General features: G+C 53.5%; 1 long non-coding RNA gene across 1 annotated transcript; it reads left to right on the top strand.

The window, feature by feature from the left end:
- The first annotated feature begins 6,879 nt into the window (after positions 1-6,879).
- LOC138384661 (uncharacterized) lies at positions 6,880-11,170 on the top strand. The gene is made up of 3 exons (XR_011233679.1): positions 6,880-6,971; positions 10,428-10,525; positions 10,697-11,170. It is a non-coding gene; the product is annotated as an uncharacterized lncRNA (long non-coding RNA).
- Positions 11,171-11,804: the final 634 nt, after the last annotated feature.

The following is an 11,804-nucleotide window of genomic DNA, read 5'->3' as shown; positions in this document are numbered from 1 at the left end:
GCTGCGCTGACGGCCCCAGCCTGGCTCAGCTGGCCCTCCCCGGGACCCCACGTCACTCGTAGCACCTGCCCTCCCTCCACAATAGATCCAGGACAGCCCTCTGGACACAGGACATGGCCACTCCGCAACAAACTCACAGTCTCCCACAGAAAACTGACTTTTGCATAATGACAGAATTTCTATAGAAGCTTCGAATTGGAAGGTGGTACTCACACTTCCCCAGACTAGGACGCCAGAGGGAGTCCTTCCCAGGGGGGTCGACCCCCTGTGGATTTTCCCTGATAAATCAGGACACACTTACCAGCGCCCACATCCTGAAGCCACAGCCGACTGTGACAGGCGAGTGCTGAACTCTGCCAGGAGAGTGATCTCTGAAATTCTGAGAATTTCACTTTCGATTGCATGCCCCAATGACTGCTCACAGCCAATCATTTTCTAACCTAGCACTGAACAACCACAAACAAAGCCTGACAAGGGATCACAGTGTAATCAGTTGGCCCCTCACACCCAGAAACAGGAAGGGCAATAGTGCTCCCCTGAGTCACCAACGACATACCAGACAGTCCTCCCTGACCCTGGGAAGGGCTGCTTTGAAGCAAGCTCAATGTCCCCCGATTGTCACCCTGATTATTGAGTCAGCTTTTGCTCTGCAAACAAGCAAACCCAGAATCTTGACGGCTCAGGACAGATATTTCTTTCTCACTCACCTAGCATGAGGGCTGGAGGTCTGTGGAGAGGCTTCTGGGCTCAGTAGCGTTCGGCTTCAGGCAGGGGGTGAAGGCCAGGTCCCCACCTCCTGGGTTACACTCTGGGCCCAGGTGAAAGGAGTAGCCCCGACCAGGGACAGCTCCTCCTGGCAAAGTGCACAGCAGCCCAAGGAGCTGACCCCAACCGTGCAAGTCCCTCTGTGAACTCCTGCTCAGGTGTGCTCAGAGACAGTGTGCTCACTCCCTTCCACTGGCCACAGCAAGATCACACGACCAAGCCACAGGCAATGAGGAACCCTGGTAAGTCCCCAGATGATGACAAGGACACATCATCTGTCACCTTGAGTGGGCACAGCAGCAGGGGGTCGGGGAGGGGGAACCGGTCTAAGGCCAGAAACACTTCCCACAGCCATTCGGAACTGAAGCCCCAGAAAATACTGGTCTGGAAGGGATGAGGGACGGCCGGCTGGGTGGGGACACTGCATCCGTGTGTGTCCACAGGAATAGGCACAGCAGGTGCGCGTCTAGGCGAGGCTCTTGTGGTGTCAAAGGATGTGCTGCCTTCACGGGAACACCTGGGCTGCAGGTCACAGCACTGGATTGGGTGGGGGTCTCCAGGGAAGCAGAACTGTTAGGAGACGTGTGCACACATACGGGGATTTAGTTTGCAGATTGACTCATGGGACTGAAGGGGCTGAGAAGTCCCAGCATCTGCCGTCTGCAAGCTGAAGCCCCAGCAAAGCCAGCGTGGATTGCAAACTGAGACTGAACCCACCGGAACCAGGAGACCCTGGGGTAACTCCCCGTCCACGGGCAGGAGAGGAGATGAGAGGTCCCAGCTCTAGCAGTGCGGCAGGAAGAAGGGGTGAGGTCCTCCTTCCTCTGCCTTTTGTCTTCTTCAGGCCCTGCAGGGCGTGGAGAGTACCTCGTCCCCCGACTCGAATGCTCTTCTCTCCACAAACACCCTCACAGCCTCTCCCAGAGTGAGGTTGAATCTGAGCCCTCCTTGGCCCAGACACATAAACTCCACCATGACAGCTACTAAATAAAATGGATACGACAGCAAGGAAATACTCTCTTCAGGTAACAAGATGTCAAGACCTAGTGTGGCCGGGCCCCTTTAGTGCCCGGGCGTTACTCTAATGACACAGATGATGTCAAATGTGCCCAGCCCCCTGCTCACTCGCACAGGTGAGCTGCTCCCTCCTGCCCAGCACACCTTGTTCTCAGGGGACCTGTTAGCTGCTGGTGTGCTTTGTTTCTCTGCCAAACAGGAAGTGGTAACTGCAGGGTGGTGAGGAAAATCTATGAGATTGCCTTGCAGAAGGAATAAATGCCGTGAAAAAAATTGCAAGTAGCTCCTGATGCCCAGAGTGTGGTCACTCAGGTGCCATCAGACACCAAAACCACACACACCCCTCCCTGCTTGCTCCCCTCGCCATGAAAGCTCCCGGCCTCGGTTCTTTAGGAAGATGGAAGATTTTGTTCTCTCATCTTCTCACTTTGGCCAAATCAAATAAACCTGCATCTATCTCTGAGCACTAGTGTCACAGTGTGTGGCTTTAGCTGCACATGGGGGACACAAGGCTGCATTTGGTGTCGCCAATGGTGGGAGGGAGGAGAGGAGCTCTGACCACAGGGGGGTAGCATGAGAGAGAGCTTTGTTGTCAGGGACAGTCTGTCTCTTCATAGTGCTGGTGGCTACAAAAATCTACACGTGGGATAAAAAGAAGCTATAACTATACACACACGTTGTACCAATGTCACCATACTGATCTTGATATTTTACTGTCGTTTTCTTAGATGTAGCCACTGGAGGAAACTGAGAGAAGGTACAGGAAACTTCTCTATTCTACCTTTGCACCACCCTGTGCATGTGTGAACTGTCTGCAAAAGCATGTGTAGGCATTGGACAGCAACACTGGTGCCTGACAGAAAGGTTGCCATGGAGGCGAGTCTCACGTGCATTCCCGCTGCTACCTGAGAGTGGTTTTCAAACCATGGTGCAGGAAAATAGAGACAAACACAGACTGGCAGTCGCATTAAGTGCAGGGAGCAGATCACAGTTCAGGACGGTCTAAGACGTCTGGGAAAGGGTATCAGTAGGAGGGAGCTTCAGAGAAAAGACCTGTAAACTTGTGTAAAAATGTCCCTTGGGTCCCTGGGCAATGGCTAAGACGCACAAATATAGGAGAAGGCATTCCAGGAGGACCAGCAGAGACATCTAGTTTCAAGCCTTACATCATGTTTTCAATCTGTATTGAGTTGATTGTTTTATACGGTGACATATAGGAGTCCCCTCTCATTCTTTTGTGTATAGCAATCTGGTTTTCCCAGCACCATTTTTTTTTTTTTTTTTTTTTTTGAGACAGAGTCTCACTCTGTTGCCCAGGCTAGAGTGAGTGCCGTGGCGTCAGCCTAGCTCACAGCAACCTCAAACTCCTGAGCTCAAGGGATCCTCCTGTCTCAGCCTCCCGAGTAGCTGGGACTACAGGCATGCACCACCATGCCCGGCTAATTTTTTCTATATATTTTTAGCTGTCCATATAATTTCTTTCTATTTTTAGTAGAGATGGGGTCTCGCTCTTGCTCAGGCTGGTCTCGAACTCCTGAGCTCAAACAATCCGCCCACCTCGGCCTCCCAGAGTGCTAGGATTACAGGCGTGAGCCACCGTGCCCGGCCCATTTTTTTTTAAGAGTGTCCTTTCCCCAGTGTCTGTTCTTATTGACATTGTGAAAGATCAGTGGCTGTAAGTATGTGGCTTTACTTCTGAATTCTCCATTCTGTTGCACTGATCAATGTGTCTGTTTTACACCAGCACCGTGCAGTTTTGGTGACAAAGGTCTTGTAGTATAATTTGAAGTTAAGCAATGCAATGCCTATAGCTTTTGTTTGTTTGTTTGTTTCTCAAGACTGCTTTGGCTGTTTGGTGTATTTTGGTTCCATATGAACCAATTAGAATTGTTTTTTCTAATTCTGTGAAAAATGACATTGATATTTTGACTGGGATTGCATTGAGCCTGTACATTGCTTTGGGCAGTGTGGTCATTAATACTTCTGATGCGAGAGCATGGGGTGTTTTTCCATTTGTTTGTGTGAACTATGATTTCAGCTGTTTGCCAGTGGGGTGTGGAGCACAGCAATGATGTGATATGATTATGTTTTCTCAGACTTTTTCTGACCCCTGTGCTGACAACAGCCTGGGTAGTCTAGGCTGGGATTGGCAAGGGCAGTCAGGAGGATTACGTGCAACAGGGTGGCAGGATATGATTAAGTTCCTGCTACAATTTGATGGTGGTGTGTGCTGATGTGCTTGGGCTGGTGTGACAAACCACACCCTGGGTGGATACACAGAGAAATGTGTTCTCCTGATTCCGGAACAGAGAAGTCCAAGGTCAAGGTGTCAGCAGGGTTGGTATCTCCTGAGGCCTCTCTCCGTGGCTTACAGACGGCCATCTTCTGCTGGAGTCTTCACCTGGTCTTCCCTCCCTGCGCATCTTGTCCAAATTTCCTCTTCTAAGAACAGCAGTCACATTGGTTAAGGACTCACCCTAATGACCTGGTTTTGTTGGAAGTGACCCACGGTGTTGTTAAGAAAACAGTCAGACACTGTAAATTGTCTCGGCAAGGCAAAATGTTTACTTCTGATCGGAAGGGCGTGTGGCGGCAGCAAGAGCAGTCAGCCAGCAGCGCTACAGGGAATGGCTACATCTAAGAAAACGACAGTAAAATATCAAGATCTGTATGGGCCGGGAGCGGTGGTTCACACCTGTAATCCTAGCACTCTGGGAGGTCGAGGCGGGTGGATCGTTTGAGCTCAGGAGTTCGAGACCAGCCTGAGAAAGAGCAAGACCCCGTCTCTGCTAAAAATAGAAAGAAACTAGCTGGACAACTAAAAATATATACAGAAAAAATTAGCTGGGCATGGTGGCACATGCCTGTAGTTCCAGCTACTCGGGAGGCTGAGGCAGTTGGATTGCTTGATCCCAGGAGTTTGAGGTTGCTGTGAGCTAGGCTGATGCCACAGCACTCTAGCCCGGGCAACAGAGTGAGACTTTGTATCAAAAAAAAAAAAAAAAAAAAGATTAGTATGGTGACATTAGTTCAACGTGTGTGTGTATAGTTATAGCTTCTTTTTATCCCACGTGTAGATTTTTGTAGCCACCAGCACTATGAAGAGACAGACTGTCCCTGACAACAAAGCTCTCTCTCATGCTACCCCCCTGTGGTCAGAGCTCCTCTCCTCCCTCCCACCATTGGCGACACCAAATGCAGCCTTGTGTCCCCCATGTGCAGCTAAAGCCACACACTGTGACACTAGTGCTCAGAGATAGATGCAGGTTTATTTGATTTGGCCAAAGTGAGAAGATGAGAGAACAAAATCTTCCATCTTCCTAAAGAACCGAGGCCGGGAGCTTTCATGGCGAGGGGAGCAAGCAGGGAGGGGTGTGTGTGGTTTTGGTGTCTGATGGCACCTGAGTGACCACACTCTGGGCATCAGGAGCTACTTGCAATTTTTTTCACGGCATTTATTCCTTCTGCAAGGCAATCTCATAGATTTTCCTCACCACCCTGCAGTTACCACTTCCTGTTTGGCAGAGAAACAAAGCACACCAGCAGCTAACAGGTCCCCTGAGAACAAGGTGTGCTGGACAGGAGGGAGCAGCTCACCTGTGCGAGTGAGCAGGGGGCTGGGCACATTTGACATCATCTGTGTCATTAGAGTAACGCCCGGGCACTAAAGGGGCCCGGCCACACTAGGTCTTGACATCTTGTTACCTGAAGAGAGTATTTCCTTGCTGTCGTATCCATTTTATTTAGTAGCTGTCATGGTGGAGTTTATGTGTCTGGGCCAAGGAGGGCTCAGATTCAACCTCACTCTGGGAGAGGCTGTGAGGGTGTTTGTGGAGAGAAGAGCATTCGAGTCGGGGGACGAGGTACTCTCCACGCCCTGCAGGGCCTGAAGAAGACAAAAGGCAGAGGAAGGAGGACCTCACCCCTTCTTCCTGCCGCACTGCTAGAGCTGGGACCTCTCATCTCCTCTCCTGCCCGTGGACGGGGAGTTACCCCAGGGTCTCCTGGTTCCGGTGGGTTCAGTCTCAGTTTGCAATCCACGCTGGCTTTGCTGGGGCTTCAGCTTGCAGACGGCAGATGCTGGGACTTCTCAGCCCCTTCAGTCCCATGAGTCAATCTGCAAACTAAATCCCCGTATGTGTGCACACGTCTCCTAACAGTTCTGCTTCCCTGGAGACCCCCACCCAATCCAGTGCTGTGACCTGCAGCCCAGGTGTTCCCGTGAAGGCAGCACATCCTTTGACACCACAAGAGCCTCGCCTAGACGCGCACCTGCCGTGCCTATTCCTGTGGACACACACGGATGCAGTGTCCCCACCCAGCCGGCCGTCCCTCATCCCTTCCAGACCAGTATTTTCTGGGGCTTCAGTTCCGAATGGCTGTGGGAAGTGTTTCTGGCCTTAGACCGGTTCCCCCTCCCCGACCCCCTGCTGCTGTGCCCACTCAAGGTGACAGATGATGTGTCCTTGTCATCATCTGGGGACTTACCAGGGTTCCTCATTGCCTGTGTCTTGGTCGTGTGATCTGCTGTGGCCAGTGGAAGGGAGTGAGCACACTGTCTCTGAGCACACCTGAGCAGGAGTTCACAGAGGGACTTGCACGGTTGGGGTCAGCTCCTTGGGCTGCTGTGCACTTTGCCAGGAGGAGCTGTCCCTGGTCGGGGCTACTCCTTTCACCTGGGCCCAGAGTGTAACCCAGGAGGTGGGGACCTGGCCTTCACCCCCTGCCTGAAGCTGAACGCTACTGAGCCCAGAAGCCTCTCCACAGACCTCCAGCCCTCATGCTAGGTGAGTGAGAAAGAAATGTCTGTCCTGAGTCGTCGAGATTCTGGGTTTGCTTGTTTGCAGAGCAAAAGCTGACTCAATAATAGGGTGACAATCGGGGGACATTGAGCTTGCTTCAAAGCAGCCCTTCCCAGGGTCAGGGAGGACTGTCTGGTATGTCGTTGGTAACTCAGGGGGCACTATGGCCCTTCCTGTTCCTGGGTGTGAGGGGCCGACTGATTACACTGTGATGAACTTGTCAAGTGTTTTTTGCCTTTGTTCTTCAATGTTCAGTTAGAAAATGATTGGCTGGGAGCAGTGGAACAGAAAGCGAAAGTGAAGTTCCCAGACTTTCAGAGAACGCCCTGCAGGCAGGGGAGCAGGACTCCGGATGCAGTTGCCTGTGGCTTTAGGATGTACGCGGTGGTAAGAGCGTCCTGATTTATCAGGGAAAACCCACTGGGGGTCGACCCCTCTTGGGAAGGACTCAGGATGGTTTTCTAGTCTGGGGACCTGTGAGTGCCAGCTTCCATTTCGAAAGTAGTATAAAAATTCTGTTCTTATCCAAAATCTGGTTCTGTGGGAGATTATGAGCTCATGGCGGAGTGGCTATGTCCTTTCTCTGTCCAGAGGGCTGTCCTGGGTCTCGTGTGGAGGGAGGGGATGTTCTGGGAGTGACGTGGGGGTCCCAGGGAGAGGCAGCTGAGCCAGGCGGGGGCCATCAGGGCAGCCCCTCACGCATGGGGTGTCTGGGGAGAGGAGGAGTGGGTGTGGGGAGGTGCTGGGGCAGAGAGACCCAGATGTGAGGGCTGCAGAGGCCAGGGGAGGAGGGGGAGGTCAAGAAGCGCCTCCAGCTGTGTCCTGCACCTTGAGTCCAGAGGAAGGTCATGGCCAGATGTGCCCATGGCAGGCCTCTGCGGGTCCTGGCCTAGATGTGCAGTGGCAGCGACAGGAGGGTGGAGCCAGTCAGGGAACCGTAAGGGTCACTGAGGCAGGGACAGGGCTGCCTGACCAAGTCAGTGCCAGGAAATGGACCAGGAAAGGACCAGGAGAAACTTTGGGAATCTGTGATGGTTGGTTTTGGTGACTGGATGGACATTGTCACAAGGAGGGCAAAGGTCAGCTGACCCTGGTCAATTGCTGCCCAAAGCAGGGTCAGCTGCTGGCCACACGGAAAAGCCCACTCGAGAGGATGGTGGATGTCAGGCAAAGCCGGTTTATTCAAGAGCCGACAAGCCGAGGACATGGCAGACTCATGTCGCAAAGGCCACCTCAGCTTCCTGAGGCCGACGGGGGGCTTGGAAAGGGAAGCAGCTGTGGGAAAGGACGCGCAGGGGCCGCTGTGTGCGGGTCAGCCCGTCCTGCCCAGGTCCCTGGGGCAGCGCATTGTCTGTGGGCCTGGCGGGCAGAGCGGGACCCCAGCAGATGGTGGAGGAACTGCCGGGCCCTGCCCTCTGCGGGCCGTGCTTCTGCTTTGGGGTTCAGAGTTAGTTGCTCAGCCAGTTCCCGGGAATTCTTGGGCAAACACACAGTTAGGCCTGGGGGAGAGTTAATAGTTACCTCTAAGAGGGGGTGACTGTGCTGTTACACTGGGACGGGGCAGCTGGGATGAGGGTGGAGGGGCTTTGTTGTCCTCTGGGGACAGGCAGAAGCACAGAAACTGAGAAACTCCCCAGTCATGAGGTCCATGCCTGGGGAGGGCCGTGGAGACCCGGGGAAGAAAGCGGGAGGGAGGAGGGAGGCAGAACCTGGGACCTTTCCTGCTGGGAGGAAGCAACCAAGCAGGCAGGACTGCCCAGTGTCCCACAACAGGAAGGACATGCTGGGTGGGGACTAAGGGACAGGAAGCTGGGGAAGGAGCTAAGGGGCAGGAAGCTGGGGAGGAGCTAAGGGGCAGGAAGCTGGGGGAGGAGCTAAGGGGCAGGAAGCTGGGGAGGAGCTAAGGGGCAGGAAGCTGGGGAGGAGCTAAGGGGCAGGAAGCTGGGGAGGAGCTAAGGGGCAGGAAGCTGGGGGAGGAGCTAAGGGGCAGGAAGATGGGGAGGAGCTAAGGGGCAGGAAGATGGGGGAGGAGCTAAGGGGCAGGAAGATGGGGGAGGAGCTAAGGGGCAGGAAGATGGGGGAGGAGCTAAGGGGCAGGAAGATGGTGGGTGTTCAGGAGAGACTAACCCCAGCAGCACAGCCAACGCCCTGCAGCAGACAGAGCCGCAGTCAGGAAACTCAGCCTGTGATCTCAGTCTGCCAAGGTCGGATCTCAGGTGCAGACCTCCCCCCATGCCCACCGACACCCCAGCTTCCGGCCTCAGCCGCCCCATCTGACCCTGGAGGGCCACACTGTGTGCCAGCTTTGCACACGATGACCCCGGAATGCAGGGGCTCCAGGGTCTGACAGCTGCAATTATTTCCCATCAAATAGCAACAATCGCAGCTGCTTGAAGGACACTTTTTCCTTGGAAGGTTCTATGTATAAAAAGAATTTTCTTTAAAAAACAATGGAGAAGCACTGCATACTCTAGTGCAGAGGCCCAGCTTCTACTCTAAGCTCCCGGGACTCACTGACTCCGACACCTTCATCCTGCCCCCCCTTTGCCCGGGAGGCCGCTCCTACCCCCCCCTCTCTGAAGCCCCTGGGAAGAAGCAAACCCCTCTCCCCTCAGGGCCCTGGGACACGCTTTTTGCTCCTGTATAGCTCTTGCCCCTCTGCTGTGAGTGACACTGATCTGGTCTGCACCTGTCCCTTCCCAGCTTGTGTCTGTCAGGGTCCCGCTCTCAGGCAGGTGTACTGAATGGATGTGTGACAACTTGTGACAACTGCTGCTAAGTTGAGGGGGAGGAGAAGGAAAGGGCTAAGGAGACGCCTCTCCAAAGGGGACAAGTCCCTGAGCAGCTGGCTCCCCCCAAGGCCATTTTAAAAAGGATTATTGAGAAAATTTTCTTTGTTACTTACCACGTGCTGTGCAGCTGAATAATGTCGATATGATTAATGCTGTCCTGTTTATCATCTGACATAATTGGAACCCAAATGGCACTTGGGGTCTTCCCTTGTCCCCTCAGATGCAAATGGATTGTCTGGAAACTCTCCTCCCAGGTGCTCTGGGAGACCCTGCACCCCTGGGTGTTCTCGGGGGACAACAAGCAGAGGCTGCCTTGCTCCTGGGTCCCTCCTGCTACTCAGTTAGTCCAATTCAGGGATCATTTCACGGACTGTTTTTCCCAAGCCAAAGGGACAGTCCCCATTCCTCCCCTCCACAAAATGTCACTGTCACAAGCCAAGAAGGTCCTCTCAGTGGCTGGCTCTCTCCAGAGGGTCAGAGGGAGGGTGGAGGTTCACATCAGAGCCCCAAAAATCACTCATCCCTGCAGCATCGCCAGCCCTGCTTAACGAGGTCTGGATCTCGGGCAGGAGCCTTTCCCTGCAGGCTGCACCTCCCGCCATGGCACTCGGGACCGTCTGTCCCCTGCCACCATCTCGCTTTTCACTCTGCAGCCTGTCTGAACCCTCAAATTCCTATTCCCGTCCTCCACAGAACAGCTCCGCTTTCCCTGTGTGACTCCAGACCACACCTCAGGCCTCCCCGCACCTGCAGCCACCTGTTAAGGCGTTTCCCCAAACACGATGACCCTCTCCCTCAGGGAAGCGCTGGCAGGGAGTGTTGAAATCCCCACGCTCTCACCCCCACACGTGACCCTCACAGACACCGGTGGGATATTCTCCCATGAGGCTGACAGGACAGGGGACCCCAACCCCCCGAAGTGAGAGATGGTCCTTCGCAGGCCACACTTCGAGCTGAGACAAAAGGCCCCTGGTCCAGCGCTCACGTCACCCATCACCCCCCACCCTCGAGACCCCAGCCCACCTCCGTCCCCAACCCCCTGCTCTCCTAGATTGGTGGGGTCGTGTTCACTGTGCTGCTCCTGGGCAGTCTCTTCCTGATACTGAGGGAGTCGGCGTGCCTGGACCGAGAGGAACGTGAGTACCACAGGTGAGCCCCGGGGTTCCTCACAGGGTGCAGAGATGCACCAAAGGTGGAGACTGGCAGGTCTTCAAGGTACTTTTCCCTGCCCAGGAGGGGGAGGAGCCCCACGGGGTCTCAGTGCCTCAGTGCCGCCCCTCCTTCGCCCTTAACACCCCTCCCGTGTGTCTGTCTGTCCAGGAGGGTCGACTGGACATCGACGAGCAGGACACAGCAGGCTCCTCTGCGCAATATTTCACGGCGGTCTTACACTCCGTACACGGAACACCAGAGTTTCTAGGAGTGTCGCTCATGGGCACCAAAAGAAGCCCTTCTCCTCTGGGCCTCCATGACCCTGGTTGTCCCTGTCCTGACAACTGAGGGAAACGTCTCTGCAGCTGTTTGCATCATCGACTCCGCTCTCCAGCTCAGCCTGCACTCTGCAACTCAGCCTGGTAGATCTCGCGGTTTCTCTCTCTAAAGAAGATGGGAATTTAAGATGGATTTTAACAGAGGCCCCGCCTGGGGCACATGCGTCTGTGTGGGGGCACCCATGCCTGGGGCCTTGGGGGACACCCCTCCGTGTGCTCCCCTGCACGTGAGCTCATGGGTTGGAGGAATAAATATCTAGATGCTTAATCCTAGCTCTTCAGTCACTGCTTCATTTAATAAACATGGTGAGCATTTGATGTGTTCAAGGCTGTCTTGCTGGCAGGAGGGGGACGCAGGTGAGCATGACACAGTCCTTCACCTCAAGGAAGTTCTGGCTCAGGAGACAGGACACCATGGGAGGAGTATTCCCGCACACAGGGCAGCGTGAGGGACACGCAGAGGGAACACAGAGCTACCTTTAGCCTTTCCAATTAGAGAAAATACCTAGTTTTTTTTTCATTCAAGAGAATTCAATCGTTTATTGACTACACATGATAATGGTTGATACACAAGCTTCATTCCCATCTATAATTTTATCTGGTACCATTATTCAATTTAGATATATTACACAGGCTATGCCAACAATCATCTTTATAACCAATAATTCCGTGATTTTCCTTGGATGATCCCTTTTAATGGTGAACTTTAGGTCACAACAGTAACCGTCAGTTCAACTACACCAAGGTTGCTGAAGATAATGGCTTCTCCACCCAAGCAGGTTGTAAATGAATTTCAAATAGAACCTGGCATCACCCTGAAGGAATTCTATCTTCACACTTCTGGGGAAGTTTACCAAAATGGCTTCAGAGTAGACTAACTTTACACAGCACATTAAAAAAAAAAGAGAGAGACATTTATTCAGCGTCATGATCAAACT

This window comes from Eulemur rufifrons, chromosome 6 (assembly GCF_041146395.1).
Source record: "Eulemur rufifrons isolate Redbay chromosome 6, OSU_ERuf_1, whole genome shotgun sequence".
NCBI lineage: Eukaryota > Metazoa > Chordata > Mammalia > Primates > Lemuridae > Eulemur > Eulemur rufifrons.
This window is presented reverse-complemented; position numbering and strand designations above follow the sequence as displayed.